The 20023-nt window shown below is 35.8% G+C and overlaps 1 protein-coding gene across 4 annotated transcripts in view; it reads left to right on the top strand.

Annotated features, from left to right (window-relative positions):
* Window positions 1-20023, top strand: part of CFTR (CF transmembrane conductance regulator) — a 247652-nt gene that overhangs the window by 124418 nt on the left and 103211 nt on the right. The window lies entirely within an intron of this gene.

Genomic DNA, 20023 nt, shown 5'->3' with positions numbered 1-20023 from the left:
AATTATGAGAAAAACTTCTGGTTATGTGTATGAAACCTTCAAACTACCTAAATTATATATTTAATGTTTTAATAAGTCTACATATATTAATCCCATTTCCACTATGAGTAAACTACTGTGAGTAAAGTAATTGATAAAATATATGACCCCTGCTACAAGAAGCCTGCAAAAACATAAAGATACAATTCATTTTTTAATGAATTTAATATGCACTTCATTTTTTAAATGATGGGCTGGTTTGGTTACAATAAAAACTCTATGAAATGGCAAGAATTTTGTTCACTTATTAGTGAGACAAATGTCCTCAATGGGCATTTGTATAGGATGCATTTTTTAAAGGTACTTCAGAATTACATAAGAGAATTTTAAGTATTTTAATAACACCATAGCCTAAAGAAACAAACACTGACCTGCCGATAGGGAATCTAAGATAAAGTTGTGATTATATCTCATCCTTTGACCTTGGACATGTAACTACATAACCTTTAGTGTCTGTAATCCTCTGAAACAGTGGCAAAATTATGATGAATCACTTCATAACAATATTGAGGACTGAGTTCATCATCTAGAAATACAGAAAGTATTCCAAGTAAAGCCAATATATGGATCTCGTACTATTCAGAACATAAATTTTATGATAAAGTGTTCACACCCTAATGGCTCAGTTGGTAAAGAATCCGCCTGCAATGCAGGAGACCCTGGTTCGATTCCTGGGTCAGGAAGGTCCCCTGGAGAAGGGATAGACTACCCACTCCAGTATTCTGGCCTGGAAAATTCCATGGACTGTATAGTCCATGGGGTCACAAAGAGTGGGACAGGACTGAGCAACCTTTCACTTTTCACCCTGGTAGTTCAGACAGTAAAGACTCTGGAAGCACTGTAGGAGACCTGGGTTTGATCCCTGGGTTGGGAAGATCCCCTGGATCTTAATGTTAGGGAAAGTATCATTATGATGTTAATGGTAGGGAAAGTACCATGATGAGTTTTATCAGCAGGGAAAATATCATGTTATGAGGTTTGTCAGCAGTATTGCCTGAATACTAATCTTGATTCAAAATCACTCTCCTTGATAGGTGGCATTTGATACTAGTAGTACCCTTTAAATCAACTTCTATGAAAAAAATTGCACTGGGAATAAAATGAAGCTTAATATACAGCATATGAAAAATAGGAAAAAAAAAAAAAAGGCTGATTGTGGATTAGATAGAAACTACAGTCCTTATAAAAGAGAGCTACATGCTTGAACAAATGACTCTTTATGTATATACAGACTCATTCAACAGTTGCTTTTAAAGGCTTAATTCTCTTATTTTCACACCCTGAAAGCATAATGAAATAAAAGCTATTCTGAAAAATATTTGATTTACCTTGAAGAAAACATTCTTCATTCCTCAAAAGCTCTTCTTCCAAGAATAGTATTTCACAACCTGGAGGTTGGAACACTCATTAAATTTGTTATAAAAAAATTCTGCATGTTTCTAGAGAATGTAGGTATTTGTCTATGAGGGGCTAGGCTGTAGGAGTGATACTCAATGTCCTGCAAGATAAAGCATGAGCTCTGTTTATTTATTAGTGCAAAGGTGTTAGAAAGCTTCTGGTACCTTTATTTATTGCTTTTAAATATATCTTTTCTCATAGAAATAGTTTTATAAATGCTGTCCTGATTCCCCCAAGTAAACCTTTAAAAGTATATTTAATTTAAATATGGCAAAACTATAGGCTTTTCAGGTATCACTAGTGGTAAAAAGAACCCATCTGCCAATGCAGGAGACATAATAGATGTAGTTTTGATCCCTAGGTCAGAAAGATTCCCTGGAGGAAGGTATGGCAACCCATTCCAGTGATCTTGCCTGGACTGAGGAATCTGGCAGGCTACAGCCCAAAAGGTGACAAGAGTCAGACGTGACTGAAGCGACTTAGCACGCATGCATGCAGGCATGCATGACATAGCTACGTTAGTAGTAGTAAATTCAGAGGTATAGGTACTTAATTCATAGAATGTACATTTGCTGTCTTCTGAATAGGTTCTGAGAATGCCAGGGTGAATAGGGTGTGGTCTGTTTTCTAAAGAGTGCATAATAAAGTGACCTGTATTTTAATGAATGGTTGTATAGTATGTGAATTGGACCATGATAAAACTGCTAAAATAACAAGAGAAACAGGGGAAGAGTAAAATCATTTTATTTTTTTTCCGATTCCATGACTAGTCTTAAAATTATTTTTAAAGTGTATAATTCATTGTAGTTTTTATTTTCATATGCTCAAGGTTGTATAACCATCACATTTTCAATTCCTCTAAAAGAAACCTCAATTAGCAATCAATTTACATTCTCTCATCCCTAACCTCTCTACCTAACTGTAAGCAACATTTTGTCTCTAAAATATTCCTATTCTAGATATTTCACAAAAATGTAATCATATAACATAATTTTCTGTGCCTAATTAAGCTTTTAAACTAGAAGAAAGTAGGGGGTATTAATTTTGAAAACATTTATTGAGACATTTTATGAAAATATGAATAGAATAAAATATATATACTTTGGAAGTTCATGGGCCAATAGGAAAATATATCAATAAAGAATGTAAGGTTACTCTAACAGGGAAAAAAAAGAGACATTTCTAAAGGAGTAAAAGGAGAAATCTGGGTCTGCTAATGATGAAATAACCTTCAGAGGAGGCAGAAGGCCATTTTTCTGATGGAATGATTCCCTGTCGAATTCTAATGGTGACAAGAATGGAACTTATGGTGTTGGAGGAATTTTTTTTTTATTAAGAACATTGGAGTTGCCAGTAAAATAGAGAGAAGGTTAGGTATATGAGAAGTGAAGATTGATAAGTGATAGTCACTGGATTGTTGAGAAAAGAGATAAATAGAAAGTGCCTAACACAGCATTTGGTGCATATTTGCCACTCAGTGAGCTGTAGCTAATTTCTATTTTCTTTGGAGGTAGAGAATACTGCTAGAGAGCATGACACAAGGCATGTGTCTCAAAGCCAGTTCTTGTTATTGAGTGCTATGGAAACAAGGTGGGGTTTGGCATAATTGAAGAGAACCGTGAATCAGAATCATGAAAAAGTCATCAGTATGAATTTTAATATTGACAAAAGTAGTTCTGAGAGAAAACTTTAAAAGTGGTCATCTATAGTTGGTCTGTATGACCAAAGTAACAGAAGTTTGAGTGTTCTCTGGAAGAAAAGAGTTGGCATACAATCCTGAAAGTTTGGAGCATTGGCCCATTGGTTCCATGCTCCAGAAATGGCCATGGGATTGGGAGGTGATTCCAGTTTCTCTTTCCCTTTCGGATCTCACAGCATGACTTCTGTGATTACCAGACTCTCTTCACTGTGGTGGAGGCAGGGTAGGTGCAGAATGAAAACTTGATTATTCCCTCACTCAAAGAGCTTATAGGCTGATTGGTGAAAAACATATGCCAAGAGACCATTTCAATATAATATAGCAAATGTTGGGATAGAAGCTCTCTCGGCACTATAGAAGCCCAGTTGAGGACTTTCAGCCTGCCTGGTCAGTTCAGGGAGGCTTTCTCTAAAAACACCTTGAAGGATAAGTAGAAGGAATTAAGGAAATTTTAATGGAAAATTGAAATTTTCCATTTCCATTAAGGTTAATGGAAAAGATATTCTGGACAGAGAAAACTATGAGCAGAAATACCAGACATGAAACCACTTGGTTAGTGCAGGGAACCACAAGCATCTTGACAGAATGAGGGTATAACTGGGGGACAGTGAGTAGGGAGGAAGGAAACTGGAGGGCCATGTCTTGGGAGCTTGTGTACAAGTCTCAGGAATTTGGTCTTGGAGAGGTTTAATCAGGGGAGTGATGTAATCAGCTTTGCAATTTAGATATATCTCTTTGACTATGAAATGTGAAGCAGAATTAAGGTGGATATGATTCACACTTTTTTGGGGTAGCAGAAGTAAAAGAGATTTTGAAATCTAACAGGGTGGGTTGCTGATGCACATTACTTAACCTTGCTATATACTGAGTTTTATCCTCTGCAATATGAAGATATTATTACCTAATTTGTACAGTTTTGTGGATTCTTCTAGCACATAGCAAACACTAAATAAATCAGTGATTATTATTAATAGTAGTAGTTGTAGTACTGTTTCGGAGAAGGCAATGGCAACCCACTCCAGTACTCTTGCCTGGAAAATCCCATGGACGGAGGAGCCGTACTGTTTGTTATTGTGACTAGAAGGACGAAGACTAATAGGAAGCTATTTCAATAATCCAGCTAATGTCAACGATGGACAAGAGACAAAAGTAGCAGAGGAATTGTGAGAAGATAGGGATCTCTTTGTGTACTATTTGCATCCTTACAAACGGCATCAGGGAAAATGAGCCTTTGAGAAATAGTGAATATTTTTTTTCCTCAAGAAATTAAGAGAGAAGAGTAGTTGGTTTAGGATTAAGGATTCCTTGTATAACAGGAACTGGAAAGAAGGACAAGTAGAAATGCCATGGGTTTAGAAAGGAAGGATGTGGAGATCAGTTACATAGAATTGAGATATCTGATCAAGCAGAGGGACCACTGGTCTTGCTAACAGAGTACCAGTGGAGGACACCACTAGATCAGCTGTAATGACAATGATGACCACCATTTAATTCATTCTTCATCCTCTTTGCTTTCAAATATCAAATAAAACACTTAGTTTTCTATTTTTAATAGTCCCCGAGTCCCAGCTCCTTACTGTTCTGCTGGCTTTTGCAACTGATTTAGATCTTCCTACTCATCTTATGATAGGCAAAAACATCCAGCATCTCCTAAATTCCTGTACTTTGATAAACGCAGTGAGTATGGTGAGTACATTAGTATATGACTCCTTCTGAATGTTTCCTGTATGTTGTTATCTATCCAACTACATGGTAAATTTCTTGAGAATGGTGATTCTAAAAATTTTATTTTGGGATACTCTACCAAGCACATTGATAGGCATAAGGATAAGTTCTTATTGGTTGACTGTTTCAGAGATAAGCTTTGAAGTAGGCATGTCAGTTGCAAGAATTTTACTCAGAAAATGTTCTTTTCTGAGCTTCTCAGTCTCCGAATTTGAGGAGATGATTATACAACAGCAAGTTGTTGTTGTGAGGGACAAATAAAAATAATTAAAAGTGCTAGACAATCCTGACAGTCAAAATGAAAATTTTTTCCTATTTTCAGTGACTTCAGAGTTTCCAATTTTTGTTATTGTTAAGCAAGTCTTCACACCTTTGAAAAAGGCCAGTGAGAACCTCCAAAAATGAAGGTTTTATATGTTTAAGCATGGGGGAATTTTGAGCACAGGAGCACAAAATACCTACAGAGTCCTTGAGGGTTAACAGCTGGTATCAGCTGAGACTTCCTCTGTGCATTGTTTGTAGCCCCATCTGCAAATACAAACATACATGATCCAGTATGTTTTCACTTTGACTGCCAAAGCTGTTCTGTTTCTTAATATACTACATCTAGATCTGGAACTGGAGATGAGGCGGAGTATTTTCTTCCTCATTTTGGTGTTTCTTTTCAGCTTTAATACCCACAAAGTACTTGCGTGTGTAATGATGCTTGGTGTCATAGGATTAGGCAGGTATGTGTAAATTTTCTTGGATAGGAAAAAGCACGCACAACATAGTTCACATAGTTTCCTGATTTCAGTCTGTGGTTGAAAATATTCCGTCAGTGGAGTTGCATGAAGACTTTATCACAGGGAAGGGCATGGAGACAGGGCTATGCTGATAGAAAAGTTGTAACGAGCAGACACGAGTGAGCAAGTTCTGCTCAGATTTTTTACCCTGAGATCTCCTCTTTCAGGAACTTCTCCAAGTCTTGCTTATATGTCATACTTCAAATCTTAATTATAGTAAAAGGATTTCTAGACAAATTAATAGTTCTTTTAAAATACCATTGTGTATCCTTGTGTCCATTGACTTATCCTCCCATTGTTTAGTTTCTATGTACCCAAACTTCCCTTAAAATCCTCCTAAGTATTTGTGACTTTTGTAACCAGCACTGAAGATTTTGCTAGCCCAAAAAGAGGAATTAATGTAATTGGCCCCACATTAACTTACTTCTCCGTTAAGGAGAGTTTAATCATATTTCGTACTGTAAGAGTAATATCTCACTATTCTCTTACCTTCTTAAAATTTCCAGAATACCAACCATTTGCAATTCTTCAATACCTTATCCTACCATACTACCCTACAACTGACAGCAACAGATTCTAGGCAGGCCAGCATTTGGATACCAAATAATTGGACTGTATTTAGTGACTCACTCTTATGTAAAAGTACCTGGTTTGGAGCAGTAATTGGCTTTTATAATTGTGTGGGGTGGGGGGTGTAAGAAAAGATCAGAGGCTTAGTATATGTAATTGGTTTCCACAAAGTTGTTGCAATCCTTTTGTAACCACAAAATGGTCTTCATTAGGTAAATATTTGTCAAGACAGCCATTACATACACATTGTAATAAAAATATTTACTGTGTAAGTTGAAGATGTAAAATCTGTTTGTGTTTTCCCTTCTACTATGCAGTCTTCATATTTAAGTCACTAGAAGAAAAAAAAATGGGAGGGAAGTTGGCAAGAAATTATTAAGAAGAAAAAAAACTTGGGAGGGAAATTGGCAAGAAATATGAAAAACTTGGGAGGGAAGTAAGCAAAGAAATGAGTTAACTCTTCTGGAAAATAAATTCCATCTTACACATACCACAAGACTAATTATGTTTGAATTTGACCCCTGGATCTTCACATCTGGCCAAAACTAACCTGCATTGAACAGAGGCTTAACTTTTGGGTGGTCAATCCACAATTGTAGGAGAATTCAGGAATGTTCACTTGGGAGATGTGTAAATAAAAAGATACCATACAAATTAACATTTGCATTCAGTAGTAGCCAAGATATAATAAACATTGAAAACAGATATTTGAAACACACTGAACTACGTTCCCTAAACCAGAATAAACCACACCAAGTGACTGTACCTTGATCCACCTGTCATTTTCTACTGATAGGTAATTAAGTTTGAAAGCACTGCCGTTTACTTATTGTAATATGAAGCAAATACCTTTATTTTATAATACTATGGAACCAGGACCAAGCAGGGACACCATAGTGTTTCCTGAACTGACTGTTATTTCACATCATTTGAACCCTGAAACTTAAAAAATAAATACTAGTTAACATCCACTGGGAGGGCTCAAGTCAGTAGTGCTGTGCCGAGTGTTTTTGCACACACTGGTCCTTTGAATTGTCACTTTCTAGTTATCTAGTGACAGCTTTCTGTAGAGTGTGCAATCGAGATGAGCCTGTGCTAAATTCTAAAAGTATGAACTAACTTTTAGGAATTATGATTGCAATTCTGGAACTAATTATTAACTTAAATGACAGTTCTGACATCTCTAAATCCAGAATAACCCAAAGACTGCCCTTCTTCCTAAGAGGTGGGCAAATCCACAGAACAGTCATATAAAAATTTAATTATAACTGTATGGGATCAAGCTAGCTCATGAATAGATAATGAAATTCAAAAAGTTAAGCCAGGCTTTCATATTAAAAATCAAACAAAAAAATTAGCTAAGTTTTCCAAAGGTCAAAGCCATGCTGTATCTTATAGATAAGCCTGATGTTTCATCCTCTTGAAGAATTAGTATTCTGGACCCCACACCCTTGGAGTTTTCTGTTTTGTAGCAATGGCTAATTAGACAAGATCGAGAGAAGATTTTACACTTATATTTAAGAGAACTTTAGACTTTACTAGAAACTTAGAACTTGGTAATAATATTCATAAAGGCCTTTCCAGGAAGGGAAACTTAGTTTTTCTAAAAATTGAGTGTAAAAGTATTCTCTAGACAAAAATAGCCTTTGAAACAGCAATTGTATTATCAAGAATATATTTGAGGCCAAATCTGTAATACCTAATTTTTATTTAGAAAGTTTAAGTATCCATGATTCAAATTTCATAAATTAAAATTTTGATCTCAATAAATATTTATTGAGTTTCCCCTGTTTCCCCCTAACAGTATATGTTAGGCACTCTGAATACTGCGTGCAAGTATAACAAGGATCCTATTTGTTATGAGTTTTTGACTTACAGTATTTTGGGGGAAAATGTATATACACATACACAAAACACACACACACGTATATATATTCACTTGTGTAGTAAATATCTGTGAGTGCAATTATTGAACAAAGGACATCAAACTCTGGGGATTATTGGTGAATAGGAGCAATCCCTGTCCTCAAGGGTCTTTCATTCTGGTGAAGATAAGCAAGTAAAGCCAGTGCAGTTTGTTAAGTTCTAGGATATTGGTTAATGTAAGATTCTCATGTGGTATATGGAAACAGCACTTAATCTGGTCTTAGATGGGTAGATGAGGTTTCCCTGAAGGAAGTGACAGCTAAGGTGAGAGATGATGGATGAGTAAGAATCATCTGAATGAAGAACAGGAGAACATTCCAGAAAGAGAACAGAATGTACAAGACCTGGAGCTAGCAGAGAACGTTTGTTGAACCTTTGTACCTCGAGTCAGTTTGGTGTGGCTGGGGTATAGGACGAAATGGGCTGGAGTCGAGCAAAAACAGTGCACTTCAAGGGGAACTCTAGGCAGTGCAGGAAGGGTAGAGTCTGGAAAAGAAGGGGTATATGGTGAGAGCTGAACTGGGAGAAAACACGCAGATCATGATTTCTGTCTCTGCACTTGCCAGCAATTAAACCAAATAGCCAAAAAAGGCAGAAAGGCAGAGTCCTCCACACTTGACTTTCATATTACATATACCTGGGGCAATCCAATTCTCAGGCAACACTCCAGCTGCAGAGGATTTGGCGAAACATGGTGCTTAGTGGGAGCACAGGTAGGAACCCTGGGCAGGGAGCAGGTGGGTCCACAGTATCTTGCATGGTGACTTCCCTCACTGGGGGGAGTGCCATAATAAAAATAGTGTTTTAGGAATATTTATCCAGTGTAACACACAAACTGGAGGGAGATAATGGAGATGTGGTTAGACATTTATGAAATATTGTTATTCACATTTTAAAGTGTAAGAAGTGAAAATTTAAGAGACTTATTGGAATCATATGTCTCATAATTGATGAGACCAGTGAGAGAATCCAGATCTTCTGACTTACCTTTTTTTTTGCTATGCTTGATTAGGATTGTGTATTAGAAATTCTTAGACGCTAATGCCTTCTGCATTGAACACTGCAGATTTTGAGTTAGAACTTTAGACTGGTTAATCTCACTATGATTGTAACAGTATTATTAAACCATTGGGATTGTAAGGCTGCCTTTGTGAAAGAGGAGGTTATGACTTGTTTTCCTATAAATGATGTATCAAGCTACCATATTCATAAAATCTGTACTCCTGGATCTTGGGAAAATCACCTATCCTAACACTTGAAATGTATTTTTTATTTTTTTCTTAATATGTATACATATATGTATTATTGAAGTATAGTTGACTTACAATTTTTCAAGGGCACAGCAAGATGATTCAGTTATACATGTACACATATATTATTTTTGAGATTATTTTCCTTTGTAAAGTATTATAAAATATTGACTAGTTCACTGTGCTATACAGTAAACCTTTGTTGCTTGATGCATATCTTCTTTTTTAAATAGAAATCTAGCATTCTAGATTCTAGATTTCTAAATAGAATCTAGCATTCTATTCATATTAAGTCAAGCAAGTAGAATCAAAATGTAATAAGTTTTTTAGTTAGGCAAAGATTCATAAGTTTTCTAAAATATATATTATACATATTATTTATATATGGAGTATACAGAAGCTTTTCTACTACACTTGATAAAGGCTTGATAAAGAACATAAAAAAACACACTTGAAATTTAAAGGTCAGGAAAATTTTTTTCATCTTCTCCCAAGTAAACTTTTTTCTTCTTGCCACTGGGGCAGAATCTTTTCTTCATGCCTCATGACCTCAAATTTAAAATACGGTAGGTGGCCAAGTAGAAGGGCAGTCAGTTTGGGAAGGAAGCCTGATCAGGGCAAGTTGAACAGCTGGTTCTCCAAAGTCACCTGTAGAAAGAATAAGGATTTTCATAGGATTTCTTCAGAGGTGATGGGTGAGGTAGTACACAAGCTCAGCTCCTGGGGAGTCCTAGTTCTAGAGACCTGGGAGACCTGTGAGGAACTCCAGAGCAGGATCAGCTGCAGGGCAGCACAGTCATGTGCCAGCAAAGTTCTAAGAAAGGAGTGCTTTTCACAGATTGGATTTGTCCCAGCATCTTGGGTGGGTAGACCTGGAAGAGATAGTTAAGGAATGAGTAGATTCTTAAATGCCAATTCTTAGACCAATTGAATCAAAATCATGTAGAGAGCTTTTCAAAACTAGGTTGTTAAGGGTCATTCCAGAGAATCTGAAATCTGGAGTTCAGAAATCTGGGGTTAAATGAGTCTAACGTAGAGCTAGAATACAATAAATAAAATTATTTGTCTCAAGTATCTTTTCTAACTTTACTTCCTTGGAAACACTTACCCTGAAATACCTTAAAGCCCTGCATTTCAAAGCTATTCCTTTAAAAATGCTTACATTATTAGTTTTCAAATACAAATATAGGCCTACACACATACAGAAATAGACATCAAAGGCATAGAGATATTAATAGAATTATGTATATACTTTCAAATTCATATATAAAACCATGTATGTGTTTATATATATATATCTGAGTATTAAACAATAGTTTAATATTGGTGACAAAGACTGTAACATCTATTATAATAGTGCTTTTTGTACTTGTGTTGGGTCCAATAACAAATACATTGGAATTTCAGTTTATTTCAGTTTTCTGCTATGACTTAGTACCAAAGCCCAGTGAAAGAAGAGCTTTTATATTTCAAGTTGATAAAAAGTTCTTACTTCCTACACTTTCTGATAAGGACTAATCTTTAGCCAATATTTGTATGCACAGTTATTTGTAATCAAGTTTGACTTAGGCAAACAGGCTACTTCATGAATTTGTTCGTGTATATTTCCTGCTGTAGAAGTTAACTTCCCTGTGTTGATACATATCATGCAGAGCTACATCCACGTTTACAGCAGCTTTGTGCAAAAATGGTTAGTTCATTCTTTTTCTCTTTACAGTGTGCTCTTGGGCTTTCTCAAATTCTCTTCTTCCTCTCCTTTCCCTTCCCCTTTCCTCTGTTCCTCCAACACTTCTTTTCTCCTTCCTCCTCCTTGCCTAGTGTCCTTGTACATAAAGCACAATACAAGTGCTTAATAATTACTAAACATTAATAACAGTGGCATTAACTGTCTAAAGATTGGTTACAAACATTCCTTATTGAATAGCACTGCTTCTAAAGTTCATGTTCCGTCAACCCAAGCTTCTTACCATCCTCCCTTACCACAAGCAGCTGTATTGTCAAGGTTGTTCTGAAGAGTGATAATACAGGTATAAAACAAGGTTTATGGTATTTTCCTATCTACAAAGTCACAGGAAGCTCGAATGTACTCAGCAAATATTGCATAATTACACAGGGCCAGTTAATGTAACACTCCACCCTTTTTTTAAAGTTCTTTCTGTCTCAATATAATACCCTCTACTGTTTCTCTGATATGTTCAAGACAGAGTTAATGAGCTTTGTATTAGCAGTTCCTCTTTTAATAGCTTCTGATTTGTCTGGCTCAGTTGAATAATATCAGGTGATGAAATTTAGATGCATTTAAAAAAATAAAGTGATACACATTTGTGTAAAAAGTATGTCCATAACATGGGGTATGTTATGTACTTCTAAATAATAAAATAAGTTAATCTTTATTGGACTTTTATTATAATATTACTTTGACCCTCTCTGGTACTCTTTATCGAAGTATTTTCAAGTGCTTTACAATCTCAAACAGACTTAATATATTATGTGCACAGAATCCTTTGAAGTTGACATTTGCTTTTCTGACCAGCATGCTGTAAAGGAAGTTAGCCAAAAGAACAGGTTCAAGCAGGCATGAAAATCACATGTTAAAATGCATATTCCTGCACTCTGGTCTATTTCTTCTGAGTAAGAATAGGTGCAGCAGTTTTTACAAACTCCCTAGGTGATTCTGAAATAATTATGAAAATAATTGGTCAAAATAAATAACTTTGAAAACCAATGATCCAGATATTTGATTTTATTTTTAGGTAAACTGCTGAGAAATATATTAAAATGGCAGTGTAGGGTGGTTACAAAGAAATATTTTTCAAGGTCTCCTTTAATAAGAAAATTAATTGATCACAATTTTTAAATTTGATTTATTTTGACTTAGGTTTAAAAAATCTCAATAGCTAATTTTTGTATAAGTAATCAAATCATGTCCTCTAGCTTGTGTGTGTGTGTGTGCTCAGTCGTGTCTGACTGTTTGCGACCCCCCATGGACTGTAGCCCACCAGGCTCCTCTGGTTCATGGGATTTTCCATGCAAGAATACTGGAGTGGGTTGCAATGCCCTGCTCCAGGGAATCTTCCCAACCCAGGGATCGAACCACGGTCTCCTGCATTGCAGGCAGATTCTTTACCATTCGAGATACCTGGGAAGCCCAGCCCTGTACTTTAATTCCAATCAATGATTTCCTCCAACAGTTTTTATGGGTAACTCCAAGAGAACTCCAGAGAAGTTGCAGTGCAGGCAAAGAGAAACCATTTGTCTCTGGGTACAAAGCTTCTCTGAGCAGCTCATGCTCTGTACTGCTTTTTAAACTCATGATAGCACCAAGGCTGAAAACCAACACCCTTAAGATAAATATAGCACCAGATTGGAGTGCCTTTAGTAGTCAGCAAAGATAAATGTTTAACAGTGTATTCAAAACAAAGTGTTTTATGTTAAATCAAATAGAAGCTAAATACTAATAAAGAACTCTACAAATGAACAATAAAGTAATCAGAATAAGTACTCACATTAGCAGGATATTGATGTTATTAATGTATTTGATCTTAAAGGACAAGGCTTATTCACAGTTCTCTTCAGTCTAGCCTGACTATTTTGTTTCACTTCAATCTGAACAGCTTTCTATTATAATCTTTGACATACTTATTAAATTATCCACATTGATGCATTTTTCTTCAAAAATGATTTCATTCCAGAAAAGAAGGTCAAATGTGTTGGTTGAGAACATCAAATCTTTTTCAGATGCAGGAATCTTTAGTTTTGTGTTTTACAATGTAATCTGTATCACTAGCATCTGTTCTAGATTTGGAAACATCCATTTGACAATATCCCTGTTTTCTTTATTGTTAGAGCTCTGGATGGATTTGAAGAACATTTCCCTAAATCCTCAACATCATTCTTCATAAACCCCAAGCTTCGAGCAGTCATTATTACAAATGTGATACATATTTTTCCAATGCATTTAAATGAATTTACACTAAATATATTTATCTATAAACAATACTTAATAGTTTTGTGTGGCTTCAAAATCTGTGTAAATAGTATAATTTATACACATCATTCTTCAGCTTGCTATCTTTGCTCCTATTACCTTTTTGAGGTCTAGCTATACTATTTAGATGTAGAAATTCTATTTCATTCTTTTCATTTGCTATATAGTGCTTATGTGTAACATTTTATTTATTCACCTTGTTATTGACATACATTTAGGTTGTTCTAATATTTTACTCAGCCAGTTCAGTCGATCAGTCGTGTCTAACTCTTTGTGACTCCATAGATTGCAGCATACCAGGCTTTTCTGTCCATCACCAACTCCTAGAGCTTACTCAAACTCATGTCCATCGAGTCAGTGATGCCATTCAACCATCTCATCTTCTGTCTTCCCCTTCTCCTCCTGCCTTCAATCTTTCCCAGCATCAGGGTCTTTTCCAATGAGTCAGTTCTTTGCATCAGGTGGCCAAAGTATTGGAGTTTCAGCTTCAGCATCAGTCCTTCCAATGAATATTCAGGGCTGATTTCCTTTAGGATTGACTGGTTGGATATCCTTTCAGTCCAAGGGACTCTCAAGAGGCTTTTCCAACACCACAGTTCAAAAGCATCAATTCTTCGGCACTCAGCCTTCTTCACAGTCCAACTCTCATATCCATACATGACCACTGGAAAAACCATAGCCTTGACTAGACAGACCTTTGTTGGCAAAGTAAGGTCTTTGCTTTCCAATATCACTGCTGCTGCTGCTGCTAAGTTGCTTCAGTTGTGTCCGACTCTGTGCGACCCCAGAGACAGTAGCCCACCAGGCTCCCCCACCCCTGGGATTCTCCAGGCAAGTTCCAATATCACTCAGATCAGATCAGTCGCTCAGTCGTGTCTGACTCTTTGTGACCCCATGAATTGCAGCACACCAGGCCTCCCTGTCCAACACCAACTCCTGAAGTTCACTGAGACTCACGTCCATTGAGTCAGTGATGCCATCCAGCCATCTCATCCTCTGTCGTCCCCTTCTCCTCTTGCCCCCAATCCCCCCCCAGCATCAGAGTCTTTTCCAGTGAGTCAACTCTTTTCATGAGGTGGCCAAAGTACTGGAGTTTCAGCTTTAGCATCATTCCTTCCAAAGAAATCCCAGGGCTGAGCTCCTTCAGAATGGACTGGTTGGATCTCCTTGCAGTCCAAGGGACTCTCAAGAGTCTTCTCCAACACCACAGTTGAAAAGCATCAATCCTTTGGCGCTCAGCCTTCTTCACAGTCCAACTCTCACATCCATACATGACCACAGGAAAAACAATAGCCTTGATTAGATGAACCTTTGTTGGCAAAATAATGTCTCTGCTTTTCAATATGCTATTTAGGATGGTCATAACTTTCCTTCCAAGGAGTAAGCATCTTTTAATTTCATGGCTGAAGTCACCATCTGCAGTGATTTTGGAGCCCAGAAAAATAAAGTCTGACACTGTTTCCCCATCTATTTCCCATGAAGTGATGGGACCGGATGCCATGATCTTCGTTTTCTGAATGTTGAGCTTTAAGCCAACTTTTTCACTCTCCACTTTCACCTTCATCAAGAGGCTTTTTAGTTCCGCTTCACTTTCTGCCAATATCACTAGACACTGCCAAATTGCACTTTAAAGCAGCTGTTCTGATTTACACTACCACTAGCCATTTATGAGTGTTCCTGTTTCCTCAATCTTTGAAAATGCTTCTTACTAACAGAGACTTAAAGTTTTACCATTCTAAGTTGTAAAAAGTTGTCTTTCTTTTTTTTTTTTTTTAAACTTTTATGTATTTTTGACTGTACTGGGTCTTCGTTGCTGCATGTATGCTTCCTCTAGTTGTGGAGATTGGGAGCTACTTTCTCGTTGGGGTACACGGGCTTCTCATTGCAGTGGCTTATCTTGTTACAGAGCACAGGCTCTAGGCACATGGCTTCAGTAGTTGTGGAATGTGGGCTCAGTAGCTGCAGATTGCTGACTCCAGGGCACGTGGTGTCAGTAGTTGCTTTACGGGGCTTGTTGGTTGTGACTTGCAGGCCTTAAAGCATTCAGGCTTCAGTAGCTGTGGTGCATGGGCTCAGTAGTTGTGGCACATGAGCTTTAGTTGCACATGGTATATGGAATCTTCCTGGACCAGGGATTGGATCTGTGTTCCCTGCATTGGCAGGCAGATTCTTGTCCACTGTGCCACCAGGGAAGTCCCCATATTTCTTTACTGTTCTAATTTGCAATTCCCTGACTGCTTGTGAGGTTATATTTGTTAGCTGTTTGACTTCATATCCTATGTCAATTGTTTTGCTAAGTTCATAGTAGCTGAGAGATGTGCCTTATGCACCACTGTTGTAGGGAATGTAATTGAATGAGAGTCCATCATTGTGAGTTGAAATCATTCATTTTCAGAGTTTGTTTTGAGACTACTCCTTCCACAGGCTGCTTTCCCTGATTGATCAAGTATGGCATGGATACTGAAGCAGATCTTGTGTCTGAAAGACATGGGACTTATTTATTTACGGATTTTGGCTCAGAGACTTCTAGACGGCTCTGTCAAATCTTGCTTAGATTGTGTTTTGATGTCTTTCCATTCAAGCTTCTGTCCTTCTCTCCTTCACTTGGAGGGTTGAAACTGCATCGAGGTCTGACACCTCTCCCAGCCTTCCTTGCTTTCCTTCCTATTTTCTGTTATACAAGTATTTCCCATAATAAGATAATTTCATGTTTAATACTTTCTTGGTATCTACAGCTTGGAAGGACTGGACTAAGACAGTTAAATACATTGCATTACTATCCTTTATGGATGGGAGATGATGCAATGTATATTTTGCACTAAGCCTTTTGTTAAATAGACTTTTGATTTTCATATAACAAATTATATCTGTGTATTTCTTTATGGTTTGTTCTTTATCTTTTCTTTAAGACATTCTAACACAAATGATAAAAATATATTTTTTATATATTTTTAGTATTTTTAGCTTCAATTTTTACATTTAGGACTAAAAACCGCTGGAATTAATTTTTGTATTTGGTGTGAGCTAGGGGTCTAATTTTATCTTCCATAGGGAGATCCATTTGTCCCAGGATCATTTTTTCAGCAGTTTCTCCTTTCTCTATAATTTGTCATTCTGACACTTTTATGCTAGGTTCTGATCTACATGTTTGTTTGTGAAATATTTATTCTGTTCCATTCATCTATCTGTTTAATCTCACATCACAATCTACTTTTAAAATGACAGTATTTATTGTCATTGTTCAGTTGCTGAGTCATGTCTGAATGTTTGCAACCACATGGACTGTAGCATGCCAGGTTCTTATGTCCTGTACCATCTCCTGGAGTTTGCTCAAGTTCATGTTCATTGAGTTAGTGATGCTATCTAACCATCTCATCCTCTGTCATCCCCTTCTCCCTTTGTCTTCAGTCTTTCCCAGCATCAGGGTCTTTTCCATTGAGTTGGCTTTTTACATCAGGTGGCCAAAGTGTTGGAGCTTCAGCAGCAGTCCTTCCAATGAATATTCAGGGTTGAGGGTTAATGAATGTGTTCTGGTGTCTTATTACAGTTTGTCAACCTGGCCAGAGAGGTAAGTTGGGGGCAGACTTGGTAAAGTTGGATGAGGAAGACACGAAGTTCTCAGGCATGGAGCCACATCTTAACTCAAAATCCAGGTCTTTCATTAAGTTGTCCCTGGTAGGCTGCAGATTGTAAGCTTCTGAAGGCAGAGGATTAATCTTAACCATCTCTAAGTTGCCTAAAATACTTTACTCACTGTTTAGAACATATACCAATAATATCTTAAATCTGTCCTGGTTCCCAAAGCATAGAACAAATAATAATTCTGTCTTTGTCCTTGAGAAGCTTGCAGTCTTTGAGGATAAAGATAATGTAAACAGACAATAAGAAAAGAGATGAAAGTTCTTTCATAGGAACATAAACAGCTCTTAAAACACATAGGAACATGCCTTTTAACATAATGGAAGACTTTATGGAGGATATTAAATTTTTATTGACCTTAAAGGAATTTGCCAGATTAAGAAGTAGAGGAAAGTCATCTCGATAGAGGAACCAGCAGGTGCAGATGGTGGAAGGTGGTAAATTTGGAGCACAATAAAACTTCAGTGTGGCCAGGGGTCAAGATGCATTTGTAAGCATGCTGGGAGGTGAGGATGAAGAAGTGAGCTGGGAAACGTTTTGTATGCCATCTTTTGAAGCTTGGATTTTATTCTGGAGCTCACAAGGATCCAGTATATTTTTTTGTTTGTTTGTTTTGTGATGTTATAAACAGGGGTGTGACACGATCAGTTGGATTGAATGAACTTGAATTGTTTAGAGTACTTTGGATCACATGTTCTTTGGTCAAGCTGTCCTCTATCAAGTGAGAAAAAATTTAACTTTTCTGTATTTTAGGGTCATGGGATACAATAAGCCTTCTTGGTCAGTCAGCTCTCATTATGTTATATTAATAGGATTGAAGAGAATAAACCTTTGGAAAGTGAGACAACTTGTTTGTTAAGAACTCCATTATCTTTCACATATTTAAAATTTTTTTTTTGGTGAGAGAAATAGTAATCTAATTCATAAAATAATAATCCTCTTTTACTTATTGCAGACTTCTCTTTTCTTAGCACAATAATAGTGGATGATAGAGATCAAGCTGAATAAACACCTGCATATTTGTATGCATGCCATACATACACAGGCACATATGTATTATATGCACATGTATGTACATGTATATGCACATATATACAGATGTGTAAAAATGCAATCTATATGTGTTTATATATGTATGTATATTCAAATGTATGTGTATTTCTATACTCCAGTCATTATAATGAATATTTTGGATAGCAGTTGTAATAGCTTCTGGTTAGATATACTAATAAATGAAAATATTTTATATACCATTAAAATATTATTGAGGAAAGTAGTGCTAGAGGATAAAGTCTTATCTAATACTTAAAACAACTTCAGTTTGCTAAAACAACAAACAATACCTTTACATTTCATATCAGATTAGATCTTTTTAAAATATGTTTGAAGATCTCTCCTCTTAAGCTAAATTTAGCCCAAGCCCCAATTTTTTCAGTTTTGCTATTGAAGATCTGTAAAAATCCATTAAAATTTTAGGAAATACATGTAAGACCTTCTAATATTACTCTTTGTCCACTCAAACTTTTTTTTTTTTTTATAGTTGCTTAGCTTCTTAAGTCATAGGTTCTAATGAGAATGACAAAACATGTTATGCTTGGTAAAAATTACATCTATTTAGATATAATTAAGCCAGGTAAGTTGAAGACAAATACTTGGAAAGGTAAAATCTCCTGACTGACTATAAATTATTTGAAACCTAGAATGCTTCATATAACAATCTGTAGAACATGACTGCACTCAGAAGATTTTTAGCTCTAAATACCTTTATTATTAAGAAACAAGGCTAAAAATATACAACATTTATATTTTTCTTGAGAATTTTAAAGAAGGAACTAAATAAAAAGTTATAATGGAGTAAGTAATGATCAAATTTTAATTTAATGAAGGAGAAAACCAACAGAGAAATGAAAGACAATATAATTCCTAAAGCCAGTTCTTTGAAAAGATCAATAAAATTGTTGAATCTATCCTTGTTTGTAGTCAATAAAAGACTTACAATATTAGGAATAACAAAGAAGCTTTAGCAAAAATATGAGCAAGATTAAAATTATTATTAAAAGTTAGTGCAATTCTGTTGAAACAGATTTAAAACTTAGAGGAACTGGATGATTTACTAAGGAAATACAAATGATCAAAATTGAAAAAAGAAACAAAAAAACTTGAATAGACAGATTATCACTGTAAAGATAGTTCAATGTGTATTACTTAAAAAGACACTATCAGTAGAAAATTGCATAGCTGGATTATATTTCACCTTTAATAGCATAACTTCCTGTATTATTTAAACTATACCAAATTATAGACAAAAATGAAGAACTCTTCATTTTCTAAAGCGAGAAGATTATTTGTATCAAAATCTGAAAAGTTATATAAAAAAGAAAACTGCAGTTAATCATACTTAGGAATATAGATATTTAAATAAAATACTATTAAATGAAGTATTAATAAATAGGATTCAGCATGGTATGAAAAGATGATCAAGCAAGATTCATGAATAGAAATATGAGTGCTTCAATATAAACAATTTATAAATATGATATATTAATAATTTGTATATTGACAATGAACAAAAACCATGTAACAAGGTCAGTGGATGCTAAAAGAATCTTACATAAATTTAGCAGTGATTTGTAATAAAAATTCAAAGTAAGAATAGAAGAAAACTTCATTTTAAAAAACTTCGTAACTTTTTTAACCAAACATTCCAAAGTAAGCATTATTTTAAATGGTAAAATTTAATTGTTTGTCTTAAAAAAAGAACATTACATGTTTATGAAAAAAAAAAGTTCATCTAAAAAACCCCCAAGAGATTCTAGCAAAAGCAGAGAGCAAAACTCTGCCAGAATTGATAAAGGAATATGATAAGATGGCTGAATAGTAGATAAACATATAAAAATAATTAGCTCTTCTCTATGTTAGCAATAACAATCTAGAAATGGAAATAAAAAGCTCTTCAGTTCACACTAGTAGAAAATGATAAAATACTTAAGGATAAATCTGATAG

Source organism: Bos indicus, chromosome 4 (assembly GCF_029378745.1).
Source record: "Bos indicus isolate NIAB-ARS_2022 breed Sahiwal x Tharparkar chromosome 4, NIAB-ARS_B.indTharparkar_mat_pri_1.0, whole genome shotgun sequence".
In the NCBI taxonomy this organism is placed as follows: domain Eukaryota; kingdom Metazoa; phylum Chordata; class Mammalia; order Artiodactyla; family Bovidae; genus Bos; species Bos indicus.
Note: the sequence above shows the minus strand (reverse complement) of the source record. Positions and strands in the feature narration are given on the sequence as shown.